Source organism: Pteropus vampyrus, unplaced genomic scaffold (assembly GCF_000151845.1).
Source record: "Pteropus vampyrus isolate Shadow unplaced genomic scaffold, Pvam_2.0 Scaffold202, whole genome shotgun sequence".
Lineage (NCBI taxonomy): Eukaryota > Metazoa > Chordata > Mammalia > Chiroptera > Pteropodidae > Pteropus > Pteropus vampyrus.
Genome location: NW_011888983.1, coordinates 1,547,567 through 1,552,710, shown reverse-complemented (window position 1 = coordinate 1,552,710; position 5,144 = coordinate 1,547,567). Strand labels below are relative to the sequence as shown.

The 5,144-nt window shown below is 41.0% G+C and overlaps 1 long non-coding RNA gene across 1 annotated transcript; it reads right to left on the bottom strand.

Moving 5' to 3' along the window:
• Positions 1 to 2,457: 2,457 nt before the first annotated feature.
• Positions 2,458 to 5,114, bottom strand: LOC111746796. Its single transcript, XR_002783265.1, has 2 exons — positions 4,884 to 5,114; positions 2,458 to 3,484 (listed from the first exon to the last, which is right to left on the bottom strand). It is a non-coding gene; the product is annotated as an uncharacterized LOC111746796 (long non-coding RNA).
• Between the last annotated feature and the right edge of the window lie 30 nt (positions 5,115 to 5,144).

The window sequence follows — 5,144 nt, the reverse complement described above, 5'->3', positions numbered from 1 at the left end:
GGGGAAAGAGAGCACCTTCCCTGGTGGCTTATTTCTGCTGGGCCCCCAAGGATTCCCCTTGCCAAGTGGTAGCTTGCTCACCAGAGGGACCCCCATTCTCTGAAGGGGAGGAATGAGCCTATCTGGGCTGCCTTCTATTGCTAGGTCGAAGTCTGGAAGATTCCCCTCCTTATGTTGGGTGGTAGGATCCACGTTTCCTGCCACTGTGCTGTGCTCTGGTCTTGAGGTCCCAAACCAGCTCTCTTTCTTACCACCTTTCAGAGTTCTCCTTGGGTGTTTTGTTTTGTTGCCATTCCAGGGTTTATAGCTGTGCTTAGCAGGGAGAGGCAGGGAAAAGGGGACTGTGCCATCGTGACCAGAATCAGAAATGTCGGCCTTTAGAGTTTAGTAATTTTTCTTACTTTGTGTAAGTCCTTCTATTTTTAAATGTTCCCTCAGTCATTATGTGATTTCTGAAGTGATTTGTTAGGATATGAAATATGTTTTCTAATGAAACATTATATAATGTGGCTGAATAGGAATCACCCACTCATATTTATGGAAAGGGGGACAGAACACTAGCAGGAAGAAATGTCAGCAAGTTTGTGTAAGATTCTCTATAGAAAGCTTCCACTCCTGTTAAAGCAAGGAAATGTATAATACTTTTATTAGCTTGCTAGGGCTGCTGTAACAAAGTATCACAAACTAGATGGGTTAAACAACAGAAATTTATTATCTCACAGTTCTCGATCCTAGAAGTCTAGATCACAGTGTCGGTGTCAGCAGGGCCATGCTCCCAGTGAAGGAGTTAGGGGAGGATCTGTTCTAGGCCTCTCTCCCTGCTGCTGGTAGTTCCTGGCTTGTGACAGTATAATCGTAATAGTATTCTCTGTGCTTATTTAGGTCCAAATTTCCCCTTTTCATAAGGACACCAGTCGCATTGGGTTAGGGGCCCACTCTACTTCAGCGTAATCTCATCTAAACTACATCTACAATGATCCTATTTCCAAACAAAGTCACATTATGTGGACTGGGGGTTAAGACTTCAAGGAGAAGCTTTGGGTATTTGAAAAGCTATCTTCTTCATTGATGCTATATTAAAGTTATCTGCATATTAAAGCCAGAAAGAAATCTTAACCCCTAGAACTGCCGTTCTACAAACCTGAGATTTAACTTTGTCCCAGGCACTGTTTTAGATACTGGGACACAGTATTAAACTAGACGGATAGTATGGATAGGTTCATTATGTTCCGCAATCCCCAAATCTCAGCAGTTTAAGAAAACAAAGTTTATTCCTCACACAAAGTTGGCTCTGCCTCTAGGCAGCTGCCCTCCATTTGATAGCTAAGCATGGCGCTTCCATATTAACATGTGTTTTCTTATGCTGACCACCATCTCAGAGGCAGAAAGTGTTGGGTTCTTGTACTAGTGATTACATATGTTTGCCCAGAAGTGACATATCAAGGATGTTCTCATTTCATTGGCTAATGCAAGCCTTATGTCCATGCCTAACCGTGGAATGAAGTCTTAACCATTTACACTTAGTGAGAATGCCAAGTACTTTGAAACATTATACACAGAAGAGTAATTTTTTTTTGAGGAGAAAAGGGACCTAAGTAACTTGCCCAAGGTCCCTCAGATAGTAAATAGTGAGGCAATACTGAAATCCAGTCAACTGACTTTGAGACTAGGGGTTTTCCCACTATTGTTTCTTGGTCTTCTCAATCATCATTAATGTGTACTTAATCCATCAAACTGATTTACTTAGTCATGCCTCTTTTGTTAAACTTTGTTGTTTCTAATGTTTAGCTCTTTGTTGTCTTTGGGCATAACTTTTTTCCTTGGGATTATTTTCTAAGAATAATTTTTCAGGGGTGGATTACAAGGTCACAGAATACAGACATTTTTGTTCCTCTTTGTGTTCTGCAAGTTTTTTTTATTTTTTTTTTCCTTTTTTGCCAGTTTTCAATGCAGCATATAACCTTATTTCCATGGGTCTGGATATCATACAGAGATGACTATATTACCATGGTCAAATTACTCTAACCTATTTGAGCATAAGATTTTCCATCTGTAAATGGTGATACCATCATCACAGAGTTGAAGGAAGGCAGGTGAAGGACTCAGCCCAGTGCCAGGGTCATAGTCGGTGCTCAGTGAAGGCCATTTGTTCGCAATTGTAATCTCAACAACGCTGAGTGTGCTTAATGCATTTTTTTTTTTCAGGAACCTGAAACACTGGCCCAGTTGTGTAAAACGTCTGTATGAGAATTTAGATTGGAAATTCAAAATTCATTTTTATCATCACTGAGCCCAAGCCTACATGTGCTGCAGCTGTAATGACAATTATGTCCTCTAGGATCCGCACATAGGCTCTGCAAGGGCTTAAATTGTGCTTTTGCACTGAATGTTCTAAGCTTTCCCTACTGCCTTCCGGGAGTCTAGGCAGAAGGGTATTTGCGTTTACATTGACGAGAGTTCTAAGCAAAGAGTGGACAAGTATTTATTGAAGAGTTATAAACTTGAGTTAATTGTCACATAGTTCATTGCTTCCTCTGTTAGTCTTTGGGATCTTTCTCCTAGTTATTACAAAACGTTTAACAGAAAATATTCACCAAGAGTAAGATTAAGCAACAAAAATCACAAGATTATGTGGCAATCTGACCTTAAAAAGAAGTCCGAGAGCAATTTGGCAATTTCTATCAAAATTTTAAATTCACATTTACCCTTTGAGTCAGCAATTTTGCTCTAAGAATTCATTCTGGTCAAATAAGAATAGTCAACCAAACACACAGTATATGGCAGCTTTGTTTATATAGCGAAACCTGGAAAAATATCTAACTGTCCAATCAAGGAATGGCTCAATATATTATCTGGACCATGTAACAGTTAAAGAATGAAATCACTGCATGGGCTGATAGGGGAAAGAAGTTCAAAATATATATGAAAAGAGAAAGCGGTAATGCTCCATAGCAGCCAACTATGGCTTGTGGTCCAAATCCAGCCTGCTGTCTGATAATAAAATTTTATTGGGACACAACTACACCCATTCATTTTCAAATTGCTGTGGCTGCCTTCAAGCTATGATGGAGTTTAATAGTTAGAACAGGGACCATACAGTTCCGCAAAACAGAAAATATTCACTTTCTGACCCTTTACTGAAAACATTTGCCAATCCCTGCTCCACCCATGATTCTATTTGTGTTTTTTACAAAAGGAGCATTGGGTATAGACAATTTCTGGAAACAAAAACCATAGATAATGATTATCTTGGGGGGGGATGGGAATATAGTGTGGAAGAAGTGGGGTCCAGGGAGTTTCTCTCCTCTTTATATGCGTCTATGCTCTGAATTATTTTTCTAAAAGCCTGTATAACTTAATTAAAAAATTTTTTTTAAAGAAAATCAAGTAGAACACCAATGGATGGTGCTCAGAACAGCTTGTGGTAGATGGTTCCTGGCTCAAGGCAGCCTCTCTTCCAGTGGTCCCTGAACCTGAGAGATATCTGTTTAAAAAAAAAAAAAAAAGTATATATATCAGACCTGAATTGGAACTGGGAGGGGCTGGGCTCTGCAAACTAATTTTTAGCCAGTTCCCCTAGGTGATTCTAACAATGATGTTTGAAACCACTACCCTAGTAATAAATCTCAGAGATTGGCAAAAGATTTCTCAGGGGGTTGTAATGTAATCAGCATGAGATAATCCAGTGAACCGCAGCAACAATAATAGCTTCCGTTTGTGAGCATGTCCCAAATGTCAGGTCCTGTGCTACAGGCTTTATGTACTTCATCTTGTTTAATTCTCCTGCAACACTGAGCCAGGGAGGCTCAGTGACTTGCCTGAAGTCTCTGAGTGTCCTGTCACCATGCACTGTGTGAGGGGCTGGGAACGTGGGAGAAAGAGACACCATCCTAGCTCCACTGCCCTCCCTGCAGTGAAAAGTTAGTCTCTTTCACCTGGCCAGCTGCATAATGCTGGTTGCACTTCGTGAGGTGTCTCAGAGACTAACCAGCTGGGTCACCTGCCGCACATAATGTAACTTTATGCAACTCTTGCAAAATGAGGGGCTTGACCTGGGTTCCCTGGAAGGCCTGTTCCAGCTGACACCTATGCCTCCAGCTTAAAGTAGCCATCACTCTCTGCATAGTGTGGCATTGCTGTCTCTCCTCTCAGCTCATTAAAATACATCATAAGCATGGAACTTGGATCCCTAAATAGCCTGTCAGCTCCTCACAGGCAGAGACTATGCCACTGTAGTGTTTATACTCTATTGTTCAGCACAGCACTGAGTCTATATTAAGTGTTCAGTAAATACCTCTCTCTGACTTCTTCTCGAGTGGCTTTACATTCAGAAATATAACCATAACGTGCTCCTCAAGGTGACAGAGCCAGCAGCTGCTGACTGCCTGCTTCCACAAAGAAGAGCTGAGTGTACATTAGTGTAGAATGATGTGTGGCTTTCAACACAGAGGCTCCAGAACTCCATGGGAACACAGCCTGTGCCAAGGAATATGAAAGCTACAGGGTAGACACTGTGCAAAGCCCTGGGCCTTCAATTTTACTGGAGAGTGAAATAATCACAAACTTATTTATAGGTTAAAAAACGTAGGCATGTTAATGGTTTTGAGTGCTAGTTTTCCAATCAATTTTAGAGAAACATTCTATTCCAGGGCAATTTGCTATTTGTGGCTTCTGTCTTAGGGCTATGCCACCAGATCCCTGGAGTCAAAGTTGATTCTCTTTTGGTTTTGAAGTAAATTCAGAGGCAAAGTGTGCAAGAAATAGCTTTGTGCTGGGAGTCATGAGACTTGAGTTCTGGCTCCAGCTTGGTGTGACATCAGCAGAACTTTTCACCTTTCTGGGACTGTTTCCTTGTTTTGTATTATAAGGTAGTGGTCTCCTACCTTGAGCATATATTTTAATGTGGAAGATGTCATGTTTCTATGATTCTGATATAGTCCAGTTGAGCAGGGATGAGGTAGAAAAAAATCCTTTCTGAGGGGGACAAAATGGTGGTTAGGGGAATAATATAAGGTTTAATCCATATCTGCATGATTCTGAACTTGAACTTGCAGACCACAAAGAATGGTCATGACCATTTGCTGTGTCAGGGTATGTTCATAGCTTTTCTTGGAAGATGTGGCATGGCAAGTTGGAACCTGAGG